Source organism: Alligator sinensis, unplaced genomic scaffold (assembly GCF_000455745.1).
Source record: "Alligator sinensis unplaced genomic scaffold, ASM45574v1 scaffold652_1, whole genome shotgun sequence".
In the NCBI taxonomy this organism is placed as follows: Eukaryota; Metazoa; Chordata; order Crocodylia; family Alligatoridae; genus Alligator; species Alligator sinensis.
The window spans coordinates 1,748,558-1,766,668 of NW_005842010.1; the positions used below are offsets into that span (position 1 = coordinate 1,748,558).

Genomic DNA, 18,111 nt, shown 5'->3' on the forward strand with positions numbered 1-18,111 from the left:
CCTGTGAAGTATCAGTTTGCATCTGTCTTTGATTTCGTTTATGGTCAAGTTTTGGTGGCTGGACATTAGAATGATTTCAATGGGAATGGAGCTAGGCCACTGTTATTCTACTTGTGAAAATAAACCCTAAATGTATTTACACTTATGCTTATTTGTATAAATATGCACAGAACTTAAAACACTAATATATATTACTGTTACAATTAGAATGAATATATCTTGTCTTTTTGATACTGGGGCAAGTTTTAGAGCAGGTACCCATCCAGGTACCCATACTCATATTTAGATGCCTAAATAACATTATTTTTCTAAGGTAGTAGGCATGAAGATAGATCCCACTGATGGATGCCTAGGACATGCATGGTCTTAAATGCTTCATGTTTTAAAGTTTTGACCACTCTTTATAATTATTCAGTAGTTCTATTATCTAGTCTGAAATTACAGTGAAGAAGTAGTACTGAGCACATATGATTGGATTCATGAAAAATAAAAATCTATTATAATTGAAAAAAAATGATGATTGGTCCCAATTTATATTAATATCAAATTAGCTCAGCATGATAGAGCACTAAAAAGTAAATTGTCAGGATTCTTGAAGTGCCTGGTTGGATTTTCTTGATAAACTTTACCTCTACCAGCTTTATAACAAAAAAAAATCAAGAGCTATTCATAGATTATGATTAATTTGTTATCATAGGTTATGAAGTGGAATACTATTTTAAATTAAACAAAAGGGGGAGAAGAATATGAAAATCAATATCTAGAGATTTGTTTCAGTTGCTTTTTGGAACAATTTGTTCAATTCTTTTTCTCTGTTTTTCAGTATTCAAGGTCTTTAGGTCTCAAATGTTGAATTGCTAACAAATTTGACATGGAAATAATATTTATCTTCATTTTGAAGTCAAAGCAAATATGTTATTTTCAGTTGAGAACCAAGCCCAAAGTGAATCTATGCAAAGGAAAGGCTTAGTTAGGAGATGAGCGTAACAATAATCTTCTTTTCAAGAAAAAATGTATTATGATTTTGTAATTAGAATAGTGGCAAGGTGATAAAAAGTTAACCAAGTATCATATAAACCAGAAATTATTCTTTCATTTTTCATACCTGAATTATTTGTCTTAGTGAAAGGAAAAATACTGCTTGATTAAGAACAATCAGCATATTAAAAATATGTTCAGTGAAAAGTAGTAATTGAAAGCCAGGGAAGAAGCTCAATTGTAACTAACTGCACAGCTCAGTTGTACTGAATAGAGTACTAACTGCATCACATGACTGAAGCTGTTTATCTACATAGTTTGATAAGTGAAATGTGCTGTATTTGCTGCAATAAACTATTTTTAAACGTTCTTTGAAGAGCAGAGCATACCTTGATTCTTCCTTGCTGAAGCATAACAATGAAATAATAGGAAGCAAATTTGGATCACTGATCAGAATACTTATCAGAAAAGGAAGGGATGTTATAATTGGAACGGACTTCCTTGATCGTTGTATGCACTACTCTGTCCTTTCTGGCAACAATGTCCTAAAATCTCTTCTATAAATCTATCAAACTCCATCTTAGTACTTGTTAAGAGAGGTAGGAGTTTGAGACTTGTAGTAAGAGGTGGGTAGAAAAGTCAGCTGCTTATTACCAGGCTAAATTTATTTATGGGCAGATATATCAATTTTGCTCTTTTAACAACATGGCTCTTAGCTTAAATAACTCTCCTCTCGTGTTTTTTACCTCTTACCCCTTGGTATATTTATAGTAACTATATCTAAATTATATTTTGGGTTTTCTAGGCATAGGTATCTGTATGTCTTGTGAGACAGAAATCAGCGCTGAGTTGAAGCATCAGCTTGTTGAACATCTGTGTGTGTGGCTGGGAGCCCAATTCTTGACTGACTGTCCCTTTCACACTTATCACATGTGAAGTTCATATTTGGTGATTAGTCCTGCATGTGGTTCAGGGTTCTTCCTGAGGTTTTTTTCTTCCACTCTGTTGGGCTCTTCTTTCCTCAAAAGCTTCCATTTCATGCTTATAGACTGTTTCCAAGCACTTTGATCTTTTCCTAGTCATTTGGCTCAGTGTTCATTGTCTTCATGTCTCTCCTGCAAACATCTTTGAAATGGAGATAAGAATGACCACACAATCTTTTTCCTGTAAAGAATTCTCCATACGAGAGAGCCTTGAGTATACAGCCAGTGTCCGTTCTCCACACATAACCAAGCCATCAAAGTCCATGCTGACTGAGAAGAGAATGGCTGCTCATAATGCTGGCACATTCCAAGACCTCAGTGTAGGTAACTTTGTCCCATCAGGAAATTCCTAGAGTATGGAGAAGGAAACTTAAGTAAAAACTGCTTAAGTACTTTCCTTGAGAAGAGTCTGTGGTCCAAAATTTGCTGCCATACAAAAGTGTTGATGATGCAAGCATGATATACTTTGACCTTGCTCTTAACAGTCAGTTTGTTGTTGTTCCACACTTCGTTGCTCAGCATGCTCAAGATGTCTGAGGCTTTGCCAACACAGCTATACAGTGCAGTCTCAAGTGACATGTTGTTGATAACAATGGAGCCAAGGTACATACATTTACTTAAGCATCCAATACATTTTCACCTGTTGTGATCACTGCTGGTGAATCAGTGTTCTTGCCTATTGATCTTCTTGATGCTGGTTGTAAGACCAAACTCTTGGCAGGCATGGCTGAAGCAGCTGGTGAGGCTTTGAAAGTAGCTATGTCGGTTATCAATGCAGCATCATCGGGAAACAGCAGCTCACAAATCAAAACTTTCCTTTACTGTAGTCTTTGTTTTAAGGCATGTGAGGCTGAATAATTTTCCATCTGAGCATGTATGTAGATAAATACCTTTAATGAAGGTCCCAAAAGTATGTGTCAGAAGAAGAGAAAAGAAAATCCCAAACAGGGTTAGGGCACAGAGACCATCCTGGTTGACTCTGCTTTGAATCTCAAAAGCCTCAGATATTGATTCATCATAGCTGACTGTTCCCTGCATGCCATCTGAAAAGAGTAGATTACGCTGAGGAGTTTTGGTGGACAGCCAATCTTTTCCAATAGTTTGAAGAGACCTTTCTACTGACAAGCTCAAAGGCCTTGGTTAGGTCAATGAAGGCAAAATAGAGGGGTTTCCTTTGTTCTCTACATTTTTCTTGGATTTGCTGGTGTGAGAAGATCATATCTATTACGGTGGACCTACTGTTTCTGAAGTCTCACCATACCTTGGGGTAAACACAGTCAGCAAGGATCTGAAATCTTTTGGGCACCACCCAAACAGTGATCTTCCCAACAATTTTTAATAGCAAACTGCCATGGTAGTTATTACGGTTGTTGCAGTCATTGCTATTCTTGTACAGAGTGACTGTATTGGCATTTTGCATATCTTTTGTTATTGCCCCTATTGCTCAACAGTAAGTTAAGAAGCTTGTATATGTGGGGAAGAAGCTTCGGTTTCCTACATTTGATCAACTCTTGGGTTTTATTTTACTTCAAAAAAATCTGTTATTTTAGCTACCTCTTACAGAATAAGTTCCCATACTCCTGATTTTCCTACCAGCCTTTCTCTGTACCTATTCAAGTTTGACTTCACATTGTATGTATGTCCTTGCTCTTAGTTACTGATTTTACTCTTCTGGATTGTATGTGAAAGTTTGTTTGGCTTTTGCCAGTTTCTGGGGAAAAATAACTATAAGGCAAGTTTTGGGATTCAGTTAATGATCAGTACCCATTTGGTTGTGCTGTTGGATTTGAACTGCTCTCTCTTTCTTAATTTCTGGTAACCCCCCCCCCCCCCCCCAAAAAAAAAAAAAACCAAAACAAACAAACCCCAAACAACAAAACAAACAAACAACAAAACAAAACAGGTCCTTTTGAACAGAGAACAGATGAAAGTATTGAAGCTACTAAATAGTTTAGCTTTTCTCTTTTGTCTTTGTCTGGTTCAGCTATATTTGTCTTTATGTACAGAGGATGAGATGTATCTAATTTCCTGTCTTGGTACATGTTCACTACTTAAAAATCCATCCTATTCCATGGCTGGAAAAACTTTTCATTCATTATGGTGCTGTCAATAGTCAGGTCTGATGTAATTCACTGAGGTTGGCAGTGCTATTCTTGGAGATGAAATGCGAGATCCGAAACAGGATAAAACAATCTATTATACATTAGAAGAAATGATCGCAATAGGGTAATCAATTAAATCCTGTACTTTTAGTCAAATTCACAGATGGTTATGGACTGGTAGTCATGGCTATATAGTTATGCAGTGTCTGTCAAATATTCTTTTTTTGGTTATGGTAATACAAAATTAAGAAAATGACACACTTCCTAGATCTGCTAGCATGCTTACTGACTTGTTTACTTGTTTGTATTGAAATTCTCAGAGCCCACAATACTTTTTCTGATTAAATATCCTGGGATTTCTTAGTGTGAACTGCTGAAGTTGTAAGTTGTTTCTTGACGCCTCAAAACACTTTAAATTTATTTCTGTTTTTGGTTTGCAGCAAATAAGAGATTTGTGATACTTTTAACTTGCCCTTTCCAAGATCTACTTCAATTATATCCTGAAATAGCCAAGAAGGAAGATAATGTTAATGTGTGAATAAAAGTGTATTTATGATTTCTGCTGTTGCAGAATTATTGTACTACAATGGAGAAAGTGGGGATAATATTTGTGCAGATGTGCCTGTGCATTTAATTTTCTTATGCATTAGTCGTGCAACACAACCTGATATACCAAATATATGTTTTGAGAACCTGAAGAAGCAAACAAACACTAATTTCACGAACCTTCACAGATAGTTCACATAATGCACAGTGGTTATTGAGAAGTCAGCTGGCTCCAATCAGCCTGTGTGTCATCTACCATTTCTTATTTATTAGTTAAAATATGCTTGCTGGAAAAAAAATTCCCATTTAATGTCCCTCTCACAATGGAGTAGATACCAATCTGACTACGAGGTAAAATTCCTTTCTGACCCCAAATACAGCAGTTGGTCTGACCCAGAGCAGAGAGGCAAGACCCTCTAGTCAGAAACCTCTGTGTTGAAGTCCCAGCAGGAACACTGGCATACCCCACTCACGATCCTAAGCCTTGGCTGAAGCCAGTACCAAATGACTCTAGGATGCCTCAAATACCATTTATGGATTGTTTCTATCATACCTACAATCTAAGTTATTGAACTTTAAAAGTGCACAAGGACTTTACAAAGACCCTGTATTAATTTGCCTCGCTGAAAAAGAATTGCATCTGAAACACTCTAGGTTTCCCAGTTTCAGAGACACCCCTTGTAATCCCAACTCTGCCTGCACTCAGAAACATTCCGCAGAAATTGCTGAGGGTGCATCTCCATAAGTGGGGAACCCCAATTTTCTCTGCTTCCAAAGCCACCCCCTCAGAGATTCTGGAGATCTGGAAGTGAGAAAGTCGGGATTCCTCAATTCTAGCGATGCCACTCTGGCAATCTTCAATGCATTCTTCAAGGTGCGTCTCTAGAAGCAGGGAACCCTGACTTTCCCCACTGCCAGAGACATGACCTGGAGATTGTTGAGGACATGTCTCTGGAAGCAGGAAACATATTGCATGTTGGGCTTGTGCAACAATGGGCAACATATTTCGTTTGGATCAGCAATGCGGGACGCAACACTGTATAACGTATTTGCTTTATTGGGCAATGTCTTTTTTCTAGTCTAAATATTAACTGACACACATCAGCAGAATGCAAATAAATGGTCTTTCCATTGTCCATAGAAAATAGAAAAATCACATTTTTCCATTTTTGCCTCTTTTAGGAAGGAAGATTAATTTCTTCCTAGCTTTTTTAAATGATTCATTTCATTAGACAAAAGCAGACTCAGCTAAGTGAATTTAGTGTTAAATTGAAATATTTAGTAAGAGAAAGTAATTGTGCAGCCTGATAATGGGCGGTTGGACCCAGACTATGCGAGCAGGCCAGGGACGAAAGGGGTTTGGGGCCTTATTCCTCCCTCTTCTGTCTCTCCCTCCGTCGACAGAAAAACACCAAGGAGGCGGTGAGATAAACAATGCTTTACTCGCAGTTTAGGCAGGAAAAAAAACTTCTTGACAACTGTTTCACCATTAAACTCGTTGGTGACTCGAGAGCTCTAAACACATTCAGATGGTATACCCAGTTGTAATGGGGGCGTCCGGGGGGAAGGGATTTCGTGGACGCAGGATCCTGGAAAGGGTGATCAGGCCTCTCCAAACTGATGTGTGGATCCCTCTCTGTGCTTGTGTTCTGCCCCTTTTATAAGCTACAGAGCCAATCAAAATGTGTCCTGTGTATCAGCTGACTTTCAGGAGGCTGTGACTGCCAGCCGTGCGGTCACGCCCCTCATGTAACCCCTGATTTGCTGACTCCCTCACACTCTGAGCATAGTTTAACATGCCCCCTTGACCAAATGCCAGATTAGAAGCAGTTCTATTGTGACAGGGGCACTCAACTCATCTGGTTATGACAGTAATTACAAAAGGAAAAAAGACATTAAGGTTTTTTTTTTACTAAAATTATATTATTTATATATGCAGCAGAAATCATGCTTTGGATCATGTGTACAGGTGGTAAAATGAGGCCATAATTTGTTGTATATGAAGACAAGTATTGTTGTTTTTTTTTCCTTTCTGATGATAATTTTAAATTAGTGTGTGGGCACTATTTGTCTGGCCAGATCTTGATTCTGTTTCTTCTTATGTATACATTCACATGGATGCCCTTAAAATCACTATATTCTGTGTGCATATAAACCAAGTGTTTGTTTATCTTTCCTTTTTTAAATTGGGCTCCAAATTTTTGTAGCTGAAGCTCATTAACTGCTTCCATTAGGCTGTGGGATAGATTAGACAAATTGCCATAATTCACAGGAGATAAAAGTAGCCTGTAAACAGGACAATCAATATAGTGTATTGCAAAGGGATACTGTCAGTTTTACTTTTATATTATATATGGTGTTGCCTGCTCATCTTTTAAGTGTACCTGGCTATGATGTGTGGGCTTCCTCTTAATACTTAATGAGTTTGCTGTGGTGTTATTCTCATCCTTGTGTGGGAAACTTCAATTAATGGTGGCAAAAACTGATTCTCTAAAACACTTCCCATGTATTGTTTTGTCCCAAATTTTAATTAAAAATTACTGTTTTTTTAATCTAGACAGCTTAATTATTCATATTTCTCCTGGGAATTCTCTATCTCAAACCAATTATCTAACTCTCTAGAAATTAAATCAACATAACAAATGAATGACTACTTGTGTGTAGCTCTAATCCCTTACAAGCAATGCTGCATGAATTTGTAGGAGGTAAAACTATTGCACAATAATGGCACCATTTTTTTTCTTTTTCTTTCCATAATACACACTGCTGCTTTTTTCCCCTTGAATTGCTTGTGCTTTCCTCCACACTTTAATGAATGCATTTTAGTTCCTAAGTGTGAGTCCTTACCTTGTTTTGTTTGACATAGTCCACGTTTTGAAGCCTGTCACTCACTCAGAAACCATCAGATAATTTGACCATTGGATATCATCTATCCTTTCAAAAACTGCCTTTTCAAATCAGTCTTCATTTCACTCCTGTTGTGGCAGAATGTTACTTTAAAGGCAAAGGCAGGAATTTCCTAGTGTAAGTTTTTTAAGGGTATCTTTTATTGGATCAATTGTATAGTTGGAATAGAGTTAGACAAGCTCCCAAATACAAGACATTCTTCTTTGAGTCTGACCAGGACCAGCCAAGCATAGCATAGTAAAAAACAGCTGTGGAAGCAGGTAAGAGAAATTGCCAGGGTTAGTAGATATACAATTAGCAAAATAAAAGTGAATTACTGGGAATTCAAGGCCTATCAGAAGGGAGAAGGTCATTCTCACCTTTCATGTTGGGAAATAATTCAGGAGTCAGGTAGGTTATAACATGTCATAAACGTATTAAAACCTTAAAAGATGAGCTTGGGGTGGGGGGAATCATAAGCTGAGTGGACACTAAGAACCAACAACTAAAAAACTGGTATTGGTTTTATAACACATTATTATCTACCCGATTCCTGAATTATTTCCAAATATGTAAGGTGAGAATGACTCTCCTCTCTTTTTTATACGGCTTGATCTCCTAGTACTCAATTAATTTTTTTCTGATAATTGTGCATCTGCTACCCCTGGCAATTTCTCTCGTCCTGTCCTGAAACTGGTTTTAATTATGCTGTGCTTGGCTTGTTTCAGTCAGAGTTGAAGAAGAATGCTTTTGCAAGCTTGTCTAACTCTACCCCCAAAATACATCACCTTAAGAAATTCATGCCTTTTGCATAATATCAGGACCATCACTCTTAATCACAACTTCAAAATCAGGCAATATGCTATGAGAGCAGCATGCCATAACTAAAAATAAAGCTAGAAAAATACCTTGTACACTGTTCACTTTTGAAGTTGGCAGTGGACTTAATTCTATTAAGCTTCTTTTTCAGAGCTTTAATCTGTAGACTAAGTTTGCTTTCACTGGCGTGTCTACACATGTGCCTGATTGCTCAGTTGTTACCGTGCAGTCATTTAGTACTTGACTGAAGCAAATACTAAATGACTGTGCTGTAACTGCCATTACTATGTACTCCTGGCAGTGCATGAGTCATTTCCGACCCTACTGCACATGTTGCTACTACGCAGTAGTGTCGGCATCACAGTTTGTACCTGCCAATGCTATGTCACTGTGGCAATGTAGTATCTTGTGTAGACGTGGCCACTAGCAGTCCTGTTTGAAAGAATGAGCAGAACTGGCCTTTGACTTTCCTGTCTGCATAAATGCCACCACTTAATAGTCCATATTGTCCCCTGTTATTTAGACTGTTAATTCGGCATTTTCCTATAAATCAGGACAAGAAGAAAGAGAAAAGTCACCCAATAAGGGAAATTGCACTCTCAGATTCTGAAATCTTGACACATTGGAACAAAAGACTATCACACAAAGACCAGTTACTAATCTATGCTCCTGTATTACAGAGTGATACTTTCAGAATTAGATCTTTCACAGTCTCACAGCAGGCTAGACAGAGAACAAGCCACTGTCTCTTTTGAAGAATATATAACTGTTTTTCAAAAAAAGGGAAAATGTCTGAGCCCTTTACTTTGATCAGTTTACTTCATATTAATGATTTCATATCTTTGCCCAGATAAAAAAATGAAAACATTTATTCTTTCAGCTCGTGGTAGTACTCTTTCATTCAGTCTATGAAAATGAGAGTGAATGGGATAGGCTTTACCTTAATTAAATTAAATGTAGTTGTTCATTATCTTAACTAATGCTACACTTTCTCCACACGGGGAAACATATCGGAGCCAAGATGCTGCCAAGAAGTGACAGAACTGTCTTCTCTGTACTAATTAAAAAAAAAAAAAGAAGGAATAAAAATTCCAAAAGTTTTCCTTTTCAAAGCATCTGAACAAAGTCTCTTGCCTCCCTCATGGACTCAAACTCTCCAGGAAAGAAAGAATTAAATTGCCACGGTGATACTTCTACTTGGTTCAAAATTACTGCACAGTAAAGAGTACAATCAAGTTACAAAACTGGCTGGATAAAAGTGTGATACTAAATCATTGAAACGACCTTTTTGTTCTTTTTTTAACTGAAATTCTACCAAAAGAATGCAGGAATTCAGGAGAGGTGATAAGAACATAAATGCATTTGACTTTCCAACTTAGGAGCTTGAATGTCTGAGATGTGATTTTTGGAAGGATTAACTGCAATCAAATAGGATCCAAGATTATTATAACTATGACAACGACCAACAAACATAAATTTGTCATAATTCACATTATTTTTTCTTAGTTGGATTTACTTTTGTCTTTTAAATGGAATTCGTATCATAGGTTGGAGATAAATGTATATTAACTAGTTGAGTGTGATGCTGTTTAAATGTAAAATTCTCTTTCCAAGGAAGCAGGAAATTTCATTCTGGGAAATATCTTCCTCCCACACTCCTGGTCTTATTTAGCTTGGACCAACCCAGTTTGTTTATAACCTCAGAAGGTACTACTAGTACACAATAATTGCACAATATTGTTTAGGCTTTTTCCCTATCACATACTTTAAATTGCCTTTTACATACCATGCTAGTGAAGTAGTGAATTAAAATGTTTGTATTGGGAGCTGGAATGGAGGAAGGATAACTCTGTTTCTGAGATCAGGTATACAGGAGAATTCCATTTTCCCCCATGGATTCACTGAAGACCGCTGGAGCTATTAATACTATTGCTTAACTTAGATGAGGCTTCCAAAGTCAAATGAAAGACACTGACTAGAGGGAAAGAAACAAATGAGAGCTAAGATGTTGAAATTGTCTAATGAGCATTGGACTGACAGTACGCAAACGTACCATATTAGAAATCTATCCCAAAAAAGGAAGTGTCTTAACCCACTTTACCAAGGATTATAAGGTGGCCCATCACTTTTACTGCAATTACTTTCTTACAGCATTTCTGGAACAGAGGTTGGTAGAGTAGAGGGTCATAAAGGGAGATGTCATCTGCTTAAAGGCTTCTGTGAGGCTCTTCCTGCATCACTATCATGAGGGGATTTTAGTTCTATCAAAGATAAGTCTGCCAGGTGAAGCTTTACTTCTACATGGACAAGGTGTAGTTGGCATTGGTGACTTCAGGATTGGTGGGGCAGGTACTTCTTAGAAGAAGCCTAAGGTCTTTGTTTTGTTACTTTTTGCATATAGCTGAACTGTAAGTTACTTTTGAAAGATGGTTCATTTACACATTATAGGTACCTATACATGTGCTTGGGGGTGGGGGGCAGCATTTTAATTAAAGCAGTTCCTGTGGAGCTGCTCTAATTAAAACGCCACAGCATCATGTATATTAAGCCCTCACACATTTAAAAATGGCTGCAGGATGCTTTAAGTAAAGCTTACTTAATAAACTTATTAGAAATATACTAACCAAATTCAGTTCTTTCAATTAAAATCAACACCTAGAGGAGATGTGTAAATTGGAACAAATGCTGTTTCTTAACTATAGATTTTCAATTTATAAATTAACTGAAGCTCTCTTACAATAAATACTTTGGCTTCTGTATCTATACATTTCCAAAAAGGCAAAGGACTGCACTCCTGCTTTAGTGGCAATTTTATGCTACTTCTAAGTAAGGTATGAAGTCAGTGTTTTCAAAGTACACCATTAATACTCTGGTATCTAACTTCTTGCTCTCAAGATTATCAACATCTGCAACTCTGACGAAGATGCTAGGTATTTTTAAGTAAAAATTTCAGTGAAATTCAGTAAACATTTTTAAGTGAAAATTTCTTTCAGCTTTATCCTATGTTTTACAAATTTAATCCTATGAAAGCAGATGATGAATGAACTGAAAACCAAACATTAAGGGGGGTGATAACTGGAGCCAAGAACATAGTTATTTGTGGTTAGTGGGTTCTTTCCATAATAACTCTGGCTCTAAGCCAGCGGTATAAATCTCAGTGGTGATGGGATCAGTCCACAGGCGGACCAGACCCACACAGTAGCCCTGCATTCCAGTCTGTGGTCCTATAGTGTCAGAGTGGGTGCCACATGCAGCCTGGTCCTGCTCTGGCCTCTCCAGGGCTGTGCTGTATAGCCTGGCCCTGCTTTTGCTGCTCCAGGGCGCTTTTCTGCCAGGGCCTGGAACCACCACTGCTGCAGGTATGTCCTGAATGGTATTTCTTAGTAAAACAAAGACCATGTCCAGACTCATGCCTTGAGCCACCACTGATGCAGGGCTGTTCTGAATGCCCCTGAGTTGCCATCACTTGCAGCAAGGTCCTGGAGCAGCAGACAGCTATTCTAGGGCTGCACTGTACATCGCAGCCTCTCCACTGCTCTGGGACATGAGTCTGGACATAGTCTTTGTTTTACTAAGAAATACCATTCAGGACATCCCTGCAGCAGTGCTGGTTCCAGGCCCTGGCAGAAAAAGCATGGGAGCAGCAAAAGCAGGGCCCTGGAGAGGCCAGAGCAGGACCAGGCTGCATGTGGCACCCACTCTGACACTATAGGACCACAGACTGGAATGCAAGGCCACTCTGTGGGCCTGTGGACTGACCCTGTCACCACTGAGATTTATATCCCTAATTTAGAGCCAGACACATGATGGAAAGAATCCACTAACCACAAATAACAACGTTCTTGGCTCCGGTTACCACGCCCCATAATGTCTGGTTTTCAGTTCATTCATCATCTGCTTTCACAGGATTAAAATTTGTAAAACATAGGATAAAGGTGGAGGTAAAAAATGTCTACCATCTTTGTCAGAGTTGCAGATGCTGATAATGTTGGGAGCAAGAAATTAGATACTAGAGTATTAATGGTGTACTAAGAAAGTGTGTATTGGTTTTAATAAGAAACACTATGGTACTCTCATTGAAAGTTGACGGAATACTGTTAACATCTACTCATCAGGGTTTTACCTGATATTTAATGCTTCGTGTCAAGTACTGAAAAGTCAGAGCTGGCGTGTGCTTCAGCAAAATTAAGCTGAGGTATAGGATGAAAAGGGAGTGTAATAGTTAAATCAAACATTGCCTCTGGCTTAGTCTTCGCTGTGAGGCTAATGATGAATTTGCAAAAGGAGTTTCTCTGTAGAGAGCCTTATGCTTTCTCTGCCAAATGAAAGAAGCTTTGCTGGCAAGGCTTCTGCTGGCAGGTTCTGGTGTGTGATCTTTTCTCTCCAACATGACTACGCTTAAAAAAACTTATGAGGTAGGCAAGTTCTTTTCATTCCCTTGCCCCATTACATTTGCATCTCTTTCCAATTTGCATTCTCCAAAAATGTCACTGGTACTGGGGTTTACTCTGTCTTTCAGAGATCAAAGTATGCACTCAGTACAGCTTTAAGTGTGCAAATAGTAGTTAGTAGCCTTTGCACATGATGAAGAAGAAACTTACAAGTGGTTCAGGTGTTTGGTTTACAAAAGTAGCTCAGAAGAACAGATGGTAATATTCCTAACCTGGAAGTCACAAAGGTTTGGGGCACATTCAAGAAAAATGACCTGGTGGTCAAGTTATCTGAAGCAGCTTAATATTTGTTAAGACTAGGTATGTGGGGAATTTAGCATGACTGTTGAGGTGGGCAAGGAGAGCAAAATGTCAAGAGCAGAGGGTACATACAGATGTTACACTTGGATCAATCTAACTAGAGTTAGCCTTATCTAATGAATGTGTATATGTGTTTGGAGTGCAGCCCTGGCACTGGTAAAACCCAGCTGCTCACCCCAGCCCTGGAGCTGTGTTTTTACCATCCCCCAACCAGGTTATTTTTACACCCCCCACCCCCAACTGGACCCGCCCCCTGCACCTCCAGACTTGCTGGTTCCCGCCCTGATCCCAGCTTACTCCTCCCCACCCTACTTACACATGATCATGTGTCTGTGCAGTACAACATGCAAAAAGAGACAATGGGTTATCTACCATTAGCAATTAAAAAAAAAAATCAAGGAAGTCCTATGGCTTGTATTATACAGGAAGTCAGACTCATTAAGTAATCACAGTGACCTCTTCCAGCCTTATCTATTTATTTGTGTTTATTTTTGCATAATTATTTGTTATTACATTCTGTGCAATGCAAAATACAAAAAGAGACAATGGAATCCTAGCCATAATTAAGTCACTTACTGCCAGGGGCTGATGAACCATGGCAAAGATAGCAATGTCTCAACCACCTACATAACAGAGTCAGATGCTCCAAGGAACTAATGAATCAATGGTATAGCTCCACTTCTTCAACTGACTGTGACTGTGGCACAGAGCTTCAGACTATGCAATACCTGCTGAAATGCCCGCTGCTTGAAGACACATGTATAATGAAAGACTTAAAGTACAATAAATGAGCACAAACATGTGCAACTAAAAGGTCAAATGTGGTAGAGAGACATGAGAAGAAGAATGAAGTCACTGATACAAAAATAAATTTAATCATTTCCATGAATACCACTTGTTTGCAAGGACTGAAGTGAATAGAAACGTTATGGGTAGTATACACCTACACACATTTGTGGAACTTGATCTAAGTAAACATTTTTGCTCTTCCAGATAGACCTTCTCAAGTGTAATTCAGTATTTCTTCTCAAATATATTACTATGTACAATATTGTGATTAGTCTTTGAGATTCTACTAGAAAAAATGTATGGTTCATAGATAAGGTTGGAAGAGACTATTTACATCACTTAATGAGTCAGACTGTCTGTATAACACAACTCATAGGACTTGAACTTTTTTTAAAATTTAAAAATTGCCAGTGGTTGATAACTATTGGTAAATTATTCCAAGGGTTAATTACTTTCACCATGATTTTTTTTTCCTAGTTTGAATTTTTTAGCTTCAACTTTCAACCATTGCATCTTGTTATATTTTTGTCCCTCAGACTGCAGGAGCCCATTATTAAATTTATGCCCTTCAGATTGAGACTTATAACCTCTGATCAAGTTGCTCCTTAAATTACCTTAATTTCTTAAACAAAGCATGTTCACCTCCTGGAATCTGTCACTATAAAATGTGAGTTAGAGAGTTCTTCTCTGAACTCATTCTCAACTGTCAGCCTCTTGTAGCGCTTGCACCAGTGCCAAAAACAGATTAAATTATAGCTCCTCATCTCCTCCATGGTATTCTCATACTTATGTAGCCCAGGTTAACAATTAGCCCTTTTGGCCATTCTTGTGTTCAGCTGATTGGCCACTATAACGCCCAAGGCTTTTTCAGAGTTACAGTTTCCAAGGATAGCATTCCATAACCTGCAGCAGGGGCAACATGTAGGGGGTGCACGTGGGTGCATGTGCATCCACTGAGCGTGGCAGTGCACACCCTATAAAAAGGCACTGGTGGGTGGTCCACAATCCTTGCTGGCCCCTGGTGACACTGCCAGAGGTGGCTGTGGGTCATCACTGATCCTTGGTCAGCACTCGCCACCCTGCCCCCGCTGCTAACAGTGTTGGCGGTGCCTTTGGGAGCTCCGCACTTACCACCACCATGCTCCCACTACCACCCTGCCCCACTAGCTGCCAGGGGCACAAGTCATTCATGACCTGCATTTTTTGTCCCATGCTATATGGTTTCAGTTTGCCAATATTAGATTGCCTATTGTTTGTTTGCACCCAGCTTGCCAAGTAATCCAGATTGATTTGTGATAATGTCTTTTTGTATGTCTTTTTTATTATTTACCAATCTTTGTGAAATCTATAATTATCAGTAATGAAGTCTTATTTTCTTCCAAATCGCTGGGGAAAGAAAAGGTTAAATAATATAAGGTCAAAGCGCACTGCTTCATCTGGGGCTTCACTAGAAATAACTACTCAACTATTCCCTATTCACAGTTGCATTTTGAATTTCATTGAACAGTTTTCATTCATTTAATCTATACCAGTTGTTTCTTTGTATTGTTCAGGCTTCCTGATCAAAGCTATATTCCTTACAATGTCAAATCCATTGCAGAAGTCTAGTATTATGATTGCCATTATCAACTAAATTCCTTCTCTCATCATAAAAAAGATTAAATCTTAGATTAAATTAGTCTGAGAAGATCTAGTTTCCATAAGACTTTGGTGGATTCAGTTGTTATAATTACCTTCTTTCTATTATTTATTTGTTAAGATTTTTTTCATAGCAATTCTATTATTTTGTCCAGGACGGGATACTGGTCTGATGAAACCTAGGATTGTCTCATTTACTCTTTAAATGTTGAAGCAATATTAAATTTCTTCCAATTTGTAGAACCGCCCAATGTTATAAAACTTATAGAAAATAAACAGCATATTTTGTCACATATAATGTATCTCCCCCAAATCAGGCCAACAAAATTGGACATGTGTTTTAATCAGGGAAACTGTTTTCTTTTCCAGAAAAGAAGCAAGTCTAGAGACACCATGCTTCCCATGTGGCTCCCAAGATGACAGAGTCCTGTGTTAATGCTCTCACAGGATTATAGACTGAGAACTGTAGCTTGTGCCTGAAGCAGCAAATGAACTGCTGGAAGTATCTTGATGACGCTTGCGATGTGGAAATAACACTTTAGTTACTGGAACTTATATAATGAAATACAGTGAAGACATAAGTCTTGCTACTGCCTTTGTAGGGGTCTGAAGCTAACTTTGTCTAACATAGAGTAAGTTCTTTTGGGAATATGGAATGTCCATGAATTGTGGCACCCCAGAGATAGTCTGGGTGAGGCAGCTTGTATGAGGAACTTCATGGTGCTACACTTTATGGACACTCTGGGTGCATCTACATGGTGCTGTGCTTTAGTATTTCCTTTTGGAAGTGCTAAAGCATGATGCAGGAAAGGTGGTTAATCCACCATGCACACAGCACATGGTTAGATTTTGCCGCTACATTGCCATAGTGGCACACTATACTGGGGGAATGTGCCACTACAGTGACATAACTGGTGATCACATATAGACCCACATGACTGCTACGTCACCATAGTGCACCATACAACGATGTAGCATGTCACTACATTGCCATAGGGTGATGTGTAGAGATGACCTTTATGTTCCCAGGGGGGATTAGTCTGTCACACAGTTGGCAGTGCCAGGGAAAAATGCTTTTTTTCTGTGCTCTGTCTTCCAAAAACAAGGTATGTATTCTATTTGGGGTGTATCATGTATGGGAAAGTACAGTATGAACAAACCAGTGAGCCATTGGCCAACTCTAGTAAAATTCTTGGATGCAAATTATTTAAAATAACTGTTTTTAAGGTGCTTACTGAAAGAGTAAAGCATAGGCATCTGGTGCCTCCAGATACTGGGGGGGCACCAGCAGTCAATTGCTGATCAGGGGACGGGGCAGGGGGTGTCCCCCAGTGGCTGATCACCAACCGGGGAGGGGGGATCCCCCAACAGCTGATCACTGCCGCTGGCAAAAGTGCTGGCGGCAAAACCAGAAGTACCAGAGGCAAACCCAGAAGTGCCGCCAGTGCTTCTCTCAGTGCCTCCACAATCTCAGGGGGGCACTGGCCATCACCACCCACTCCCCAGCTGGTGAAGGACAATATCGGGGAGGGGCACATGTCCCCACCTGTGCTTCCCCTATGGAGTAAGGGTTGATCATCCTACTTAGTAACACTTGTAAGAACAAGTTTGCTCACATTTTATCATTATCTATTTATCTTTTCCCCAAGTTTAAGATAGAAAGATTTATTGAATCCTTCTGCTTCCTCGGTGATGGTTTATCTCTATCTGGTACTAGACCAGTACCACTTTCAGGAGGTAAGGAGGTAATAGACTTGTTTTTACAGTAGGGTATCTTGAACTCTCTATTTAAACTACCTCTCCCCCCACCCCTCCCCCCCAAAAAACCCCAGTCCAGTTCTGTGTTGCAAAAGCTCAACATTATTATTGTTGTTGTTGTTGTTGTTATTGTTATTGTTATTATTATTATTATTATTATCAAGCTTTAATCGATGGAACAGTAGTACAAGCTCCACTGTGGTATTCATTTTTGTTTTTATTTAAACAGAAAGTCCTCAGGGCACTAAAAGACAGACAGTCTTATATGCTTAGGATCAATTTCTGAAGTAAAAAATGCTTCCATTGTAACATTTGTCATTTATTAAACTGGGCTAAAACTCAAGAGATCTTAATAAAACACAGTGTACATAAGGATTCAGGCTTCAGAAAGCCTGAAGCAATAATTGATTGATTTAACAGTATACATTGGTCTTCCATGTTACTTATTTTTCAATGTATAAGTTTATAGTGCTAAGAATTATTACTTAATGCTCTCACATGTGAAAATCAGTCTTTTAAATTAGAAATGAAATATGAAGGGAATAGAGTATCAAGGAGAGAAACCTTTGTTTGCATTTTGTTTATATAGGCATGTGTAAGGACTGGTCCTCAGCTTGTTTCAAGTTTGACATAAAGGTGTGTTGCTGGTAGGTGTTATAGGGTTTCAGTGCTCTCTTACCTGGTGTGCTACCCGCTTCTGACATCAGGGTGAGATCTTGGGCATAGTATTAACTGTGTCCTGTCATTCATTCTTTCTTACCTTCCACATCTTGATGTTCCCATGGGGAGACAGTCTATACAGATATCCTGTAAGATCTGACTCTTTCGTTTCTTTGTGGGGCTCCAACCTCCCCTTTACCC

At 38.8% G+C, this 18,111-nt stretch overlaps 1 long non-coding RNA gene across 2 annotated transcripts in view; it reads left to right on the plus strand.

Annotated features, from left to right (window-relative positions):
* LOC112549975 overlaps positions 1-17,297 on the plus strand; it is a 74,767-nt gene extending 57,470 nt beyond the window's left edge. For both annotated transcript variants that reach the window (XR_003093635.1, XR_003093636.1), the window contains one exon: positions 15,862-17,297. This is a non-coding gene — a long non-coding RNA (uncharacterized LOC112549975). The remainder of the gene's footprint in view (positions 1-15,861) is intronic.
* The last annotated feature ends 814 nt before the right edge of the window (positions 17,298-18,111 follow it).